The sequence below is a fragment of the Physeter macrocephalus genome, unplaced genomic scaffold, assembly GCF_002837175.3.
Source record: "Physeter macrocephalus isolate SW-GA unplaced genomic scaffold, ASM283717v5 random_154, whole genome shotgun sequence".
In the NCBI taxonomy this organism is placed as follows: Eukaryota; Metazoa; Chordata; class Mammalia; order Artiodactyla; family Physeteridae; genus Physeter; species Physeter macrocephalus.
Genome location: NW_021145440.1, coordinates 35,390 through 42,272, shown reverse-complemented (window position 1 = coordinate 42,272; position 6,883 = coordinate 35,390). Strand labels below are relative to the sequence as shown.

The 6,883-nt window shown below is 47.5% G+C and overlaps 1 protein-coding gene and 1 pseudogene across 2 annotated transcripts in view; both read left to right on the top strand.

Moving 5' to 3' along the window:
• Positions 1–4,980: 4,980 nt before the first annotated feature.
• On the top strand, positions 4,981–6,871 carry LOC129391833 (succinate dehydrogenase [ubiquinone] cytochrome b small subunit, mitochondrial-like; annotated as a pseudogene).
• LOC114484905 (85/88 kDa calcium-independent phospholipase A2-like) overlaps positions 5,133–6,883 on the top strand; it is a 35,687-nt gene continuing 33,936 nt past the window's right edge. The window contains exon 1 of one of the 2 annotated variants that reach the window (XM_055082528.1): positions 5,133–5,182. The gene's annotated coding sequence lies outside the window, so the exon portion shown is untranslated. The remainder of the gene's footprint in view (positions 5,183–6,883) is intronic. The other variant, XM_055082529.1, reaches the window with a different exon arrangement.

Here is a 6,883-nt window from a genome sequence, read left to right as displayed (position 1 = left end):
CTCCCGGACCGGGGCACGAACCCGTGTCCCCTGCATCGGAAGGCGGACCCTCAACCACTGCGCCACCAGGGAAGCTCTCATTTGTCTCATTTTACAGTCGACAGTTCTGGGCCTCCTCCTTTCGACCTACACCCTCTGCCTTGATGATCTCATCTAGTCTCGTGGTTTTAAATGCCATCTATAGGCTCAGGAGCTCCAAATTTGTACTTCCAGAGCGAACAGCTTCTCTGAGTTTCAGACTGTATCCAACTGCCCACTCACAGCCTCCACGTGGGTACCAGATGGGGCCTGCATACCCTGCACGGCCAAAATCCAACTCCTGAGCATCAACCCTACCTCAGCAACCCACACCTCCGGTCTCTCCCACATCAGCTGTTCAAGCCCAGACCTAGGAGCCTTGCTCCATCCCTTTCTCCTTCCTCTTCACTTCATGAGTAGTCAGGCTGGCTCCACCTCCAACACTACCCTGCATCTGACCACTTCTGGCCACCCCCAGTCCTACCACCTGATCCAGGGACCATCAACTCACCTGGACAATGGCCAAGGGCTCCTGATAACTTCCTCACTTTGCCCCTAAAGGCTTTCTTCGCACACCAATGTTCTTCTCGAAACAAAGATCAGATTGTTTCACACTCTCCCACCCTCTGGCTTAACGCCCTCAAAGGTTTCCCTCTGCATTTAGAATATAAACTGTACTCCTCTCTTTGGCGTACAGGGCCCTAAGCCATCTGGCCTCTACCCAGCGCTGCAGCCTCACCTCCCGTCTCTCTACCCTCACCACTACTCTTCAGCCACGCTGCCCTTCTTACTGTTCCTCAAACACACCCAGCTCATTCCTGCCACAGGTCCTTTGCACTTGCTGTTTCCTCTTCTGTTCACTGCCTGGCTGTTTCTCATCTTTCAGGTCAGCTCAGATGTCCCTGCCTCAGAGAGGGCTTTCCTGACAGCCCTGGCTAAAGTAGCCCCCACCTCTGAAATCTGTTTTTATACTACCTTAATATTCCCATAGGGTATTATCTTGCTTATGTATTTGCTTATTATTCAGTGTCTGTCTTCAACCAGAATGTAAGTTTCATGAAGGTAGAACCTTGTCTATCTTGCTGACCACTTCACATCCTGTACCTAGAGCAGTGCTCTGTACATAGTAAGCCCTCAATAAACACATGTTGAGGAAATAAATGAGTGAAGGCTCAGAGAGGTAAAGTGACTTTCCAAAGTCACCCAGCCAGGAAGTATAAGAACTGGAGTTTGAATCCAGACCTAACTAATTCCTGATCCAGACGTTTGGGGCTCTGCCCAACTGGGTGGGGCCCAGCATAAATGTGGGGATGTATTCAGGGCCTGGAGCTCCACCCGAAAGAGGCGGCTTTGGGGGCAAAACGGGAGAGTGTCCCAGTTCCTTCTTTTCTTTGCTCATGGTGTTTCCATTGCCTGAAGTGCATGCTGTCACTCCAAGAGCCATGTCTTTTTTTTTTTTTTTTTTTTTGAAACTGACATCACAGCACCTACCTTATCTTACTGAGTAGGGCATAGGACCTCCCCAACTAGGAGGTCTTTGTGTGGAGCCCTGGTCACCAGCAAGGCTCCCTCTTCCTTTGATGTAGTGTAATTTGATTTCAGAGCCCTTGCTATGCTTCCTTGCCTCTGGGCCTTTGTCCACCTGGGATTGTGACATCTGTCCCTTACCTCCCAAAGGCCTTGGGTTTCATATGCAGATTGGCCCACTAGCTTCCCAAATGACCAAATATTGCAGCAGTTATGTCTGGCACTCAAACAATTCCCCTTACCTTATATTTACATATCAAGGAGAGCCACTCATGTTACCTCTTGGGGTAAAAAGTTCTCAGTTTTAGAAACTGCACAATTGCAATTGTTTTCTTTACCCTCCATTTTCAATGAGCTTTTCAAAAGCTGAGGCCATGGTAGGTGCTCAACTAGTGAATGAATCCCCAGTGGGTCTGCACAACACCCCTGGACACCAGGCTGCCTAAAGCCTCTCCCATCCCCTGCCTGCCTGCATTAGGGGGTCAGCGCTTCAGTATCCACCCAGCAGGGACTGCTCCCCACGGATGTGTCTCCCTTTCTGGTCAAGGTCAAGGGACATGGTGCAATGTCATATTTAAAAGTGGGAGCTCTCTGGCTTGAAGGGGGTTCCTAATGGCCAAATCTGGGACAATTTGAACATCAAAAGAAGTAACAGTAACCATGGATTATAACCTACTGAATAAGAGAAGAATCCAAACTGATATGAATAAATAAATGAGAAAACTCCTCCCTTCAAGTAAAAAGAAGGACAGAATTAGAAAATGACAATTAAGACCACAAAGTAATAATACATTCCTCAAAGAATCACCAGTGGACACAAAAATTTGATGAGGAACATGATATTACATGGGTCCAAAGTATTTCTCCATGGACAATTATTAATTACAAATAGAATGATCGTAACTTTACAGTGGAGAAATCTGGCAGGCCATCTTCACTAAGTGACCAAAGTTAATATCACCAGGAATGGGACAAATTGACATGTGTAGCTCCCAAATGATTCATGGAGAAGGAGACAGCATCACTTCTGTGGTGTTCCTGCCAAAAATTCATATAATCACTCTCCTCGTGAGGAAACATCAGACAAACCTAAATTGAGAGAAGTTCTATAAAATAACTGGAACTGTATGCTTAGAAAAAATGACAGGATCATGAAAGATAAAGAAAGGGGAACTGTTCCAGATTAAAGGAGCCAAAGGAGATGATTGAATGCGACGTGTGATCCAGAATTTTCTTTTGTCGTGAAGGACGTTATTAAGATAATGGTAAAATCTGAATAAGGTCTGAAGCCTAGATAATAGTATCGTATCGATGTTAATTTCCCGATTTTCATCCTTGTCCTATGGTCATGGAAGAGAATGTCCTTGATTTTAGGAAACACACACTGAAGTTCTTAGAGGAAAGGGGCATCTATCTGCAATTTACTCTCAAATGGTTCAAAACGAGATTGAGAGAGAGAGAGGATTATTGAGAAAATGTGATAAAATATTTACAATTGGGGAATCTGGGTGAAGCGCATATAGAAATTCTCTATCATTCCTGCAATTTTTTGTTTAATAAAGAAGTAGGTTTTTTTTGTTTTTTTGCGGTACACGGGCCTCTCACTGTCGTGGCCTCTCCCGTTGCGGAGCACAGGCTCCGGACGCGCAGGCTCAGCGGCCATGGCTCAACGGGCCCAGCCGCTCCGCGGCATGTGGGATCTTCCCGGACCGGGGCACGAACCCGTGTCCCCTGCATCGGCAGGCGGACTCTCAACCACTGCACCACCAGGGAAGCCCAAGAAGTAGGTTTTTGTTTGGTTGGTTCGTTTTTTTTCTTTTTTTTGGCCGTGCCACGCGGCATGTGGGATCTTAGTTCCCCTATCGAACCTGTGCCACCGCAGTGAAAGTGTGGAGTCCTAACGACTGGACCACCAGGGAAGTCCCTGTTTGTTAGTTTAAGGCAGGGGCTCTCAGGAATTCCCTGGCGGTTCAGTGGTTAGAACTCCAAGGTTTCACTACTGAGGGCCTGAGTTCAATCCCTGGTGGGGGAACTAAGAGCCTGTAAGCCGCTCGGCCCGGCCAAAAAAAAAAGAAAAATTAAGTAGGGGCTCTCAAGTTAGCCTGTGGGCTCAAATCCCAGCTTCACCCACCACCAGCTGAGTGACTTAACCTCTCCCTGCCTCCTTTGTAAACTGGGTTTACTAATAGCGCCTGCTTCATAGATTGTGAAACAATTTCTTGGGTTCACACTTAGAAGCACTGGGCACAGTGCCTAGTATGGAATGAGATCAATAAATATTGGGTTAGAGAGAGATGAGTCCTCTGGAGTCCCCTAGGACACTCCCTCTGAGAACCTGCGTCTTCCCCAGGTGAGTGACTCGAAGCCAGTGGAGACCTCACCCTGCCCAGAGACCCCACCTCCCATCAACAGGGAGTGGCCTTGTTGCCAGTTTCTAGGGATAGAGCCACCCTCTGCCAGCACAGTCCAGCAGACCTCTAACCGGCCCAGCTAGTCCCTGTTCACCTGCTCGAGGGTCCAAAACACCAAACAGCACCCCAGCAGGTCCCTGTGGGACCCTGGTGCACAGTAGGCACCTTGCCCAACAGTAGCAGCTCAGTAACCAGGCTTGACCCAAGCCAGGATCTGCAGCTCACATCGCACCCCTGGCTGACCCCAGAGTGGGGCATTCCTTGCTCCGAGCCTCAGTTTTCCACCTGCAGAGTGAGAGTGCAGAATTAGGGCAGTGGTTTTTAAACAATCTCAAACCACACGAAACTTTCTTCACATGAAAGTTGACTCTGCAGAATGTCCCTCCTCCTAAAACAGCTAGAAGCTGGGCTGCTATGGAGGAGACCAGGGTTGGCTTCAAGGTTCCCCCGTTGAGTGTTCTCTGGAGGCCCTTCCTGCCCTGAGATTTGATTTCCAGGCCCCCATGAATGCCTGTCCCTGGACCCTGGGGCCTTCCCTGCCCTGCTCTGCAGGGCAGCTCCAGCAGCTGGGCCGGGTCCCACATTTCCTGCAGGGCCCTCTACTAGGTGGGAGTGATAATCAGAGGCATCCCTTTCGGCACCTTCAGGCACCTTATCTTGTCCCAGTTCTTCCACCCACCGCGTGGCCCATATCAGTTTCTTCTTACTGCTTATTACTTCTGACTCTACTTATTCCTATTACGTTTATGAGATGCTTCCTTTGAGCCAGGCACAGTGCTAAATGCCTAAACCTGTTTGCATAGTATATATTTTCCTATAGTGTGTCTTTTCTCCCACTGCTAAATAAACCAATCATCCGAAAAAAAAATTATCTGTACTTTTTATCACATTTCAATATCTTTATAAATTCAGCTTTTCCTTCTTACCATAGCCCTCCCCAATGAGGCGGAACGGTGGTGCAGAAACGATCATCTTCATTTTAAAGCTGATGTTCTGGGGATGACCTTGAGCCTTCAGCAGCGACATGGGGACTCTCTGGAGGCCGAGTGTCCTCTGCGGTGCCGGAGGAGGGCAAGCTCTGTTCCTCTAAATCCCAGTGGTCAGACTGGCTCAGGTCTCAGCATTTCTCCAGGACCGACCTACCCCAGGATGGTGTGGAATACAGCACATTCACCTGTCACCCAACCACCATTCTGCTTCCAAGGCTGCATCTCTCCACTGGATTGGTGAGAGGATTGTCAGTGTTTTGCTCCTGGGCCTACTTCCAGCTGCTTATTTGTGTTTTGTTTGTTTGTTTTGCTTTTAATATTTATTTATTTGGTTGCACTGGGTCTTAGGTGCGGCAGGCGGGCTCCTTAGTTGCGGCATGTATGTGGGATCTAGTTCCCGGACCAGGGATCGAACCTGGGCCCCCCGCATTGGGAGAGCAGAGTCTTATCCACTGGACCGCCAGGGAAGTCCCCCAGCTGCTTATTTGAATCCTTGCTCTGCGATGCACTGCTTCCTGGCGGCAGCCCTCCCTCTTCATAGTCACCGGGGCATTGGACCAGCTGTATGTTCGAGGGGACGCATGGCAGAAGGCTGTCAAGCAGGCCTTTCGGTGCCCTCGGCTTTCAGCTCTGCTGGGTGGGCTTTGTTATTTCAACTCTCATGATGCGGGCATCTGCAAAGCTGTGGCTATGCTGTGGAAGCTCTGACCCTTTAGACATAATACCTTGAGAATTGACTGTAGACCAGCTCGCCTTTGCTCCGTCATGCCATTCAACTCACAATAACAAGGAAATAACAGATAAGTCCACTGGTGAGACAAACCTCTTCTCCTAATCACCTGGTTATTTTTTTTTAATTTTTAAAATATTTAATTAATTTATTTATTTTTTGGCTGCGTCGGGTCTTAGCTGCGCACGCGGGATCTTTCCTTGCGGTGCGCGGGCTTCTCTCTAGTTGTGGCGTGCAGGATCGATAGTTGTGGTGCAAGGGCTTAGTTGCCCCACGGCATGTGGGATCCCCTGCACTGGAAAGCAGATTCTTAACCACTGGACCACCAGGGAAGTCCCCACCTGGTTATTTTTAGAATGTAATCTTTAAGACGTGAGAGGAATTGTATCCAAAAAGCTGTCAGACTGAGTTCTGTATGCTGGGGAGTTAATGGGGTGTCTCTCAGCTTCTCACAAGACTCACAGTATAACTAAACATTATATATGAGCTTTTGCCTTTTAATTTATCAAACTCTTAGAGGGAATTCAGCTTTATTACTCTCAATATCCGATCAAGCATCTATACTTGTCCTAGGATGATGGAGAAAGGGAAAGACTGTTATTTCCTAAGTAAAGACTTTGCAGAAAATTAGGCAGTGTTTAGTTTTTGCAAACATCCCCCCTCTGTTCAGTTGATACCAGTTACCAATGGTTATGTGTCCTAGGGAAATTTGAAAATTAGAAATGCTGATATTTCACATTACTGATTTCTAAATCCTAGGAAGAGAGCCTGGAGAGTTTCTGAATATAGAGAAGTTCCATGTAGGGAAGAGGTCCCTTTATAGATCTTTCAAATTGTTACAGATTCTAAACTGAGACTTAATCCTCAAGTGTGTTTGTTCTACTGGTCCTAAAATAATCTGTCCACAAATATAAAATTATAAGTAGTAAGTTGTTTCCCCACTGTGGGAATCTCTAATGTGAAAATGTATTCTATGAAGGTAAAGTTTTTGAAAAATCAAATGCTATATAATAAAAAGTAAATAAATAAGGCAAGCTGAGGTTCTGACTGATTTATGGGTTCACTAACTGTCCAAGGAGTACCCTCCTGTTGCTGGGTGTGGTATGCCTGATGCCCTTAATCCTCTTCCCACATCTTAAGAGTTAGATGTTGGGCTTCCCTGGTGGCGCGGTGGTTGAGAGTCCGCCTGCCGATGCAGGGGATGCGGG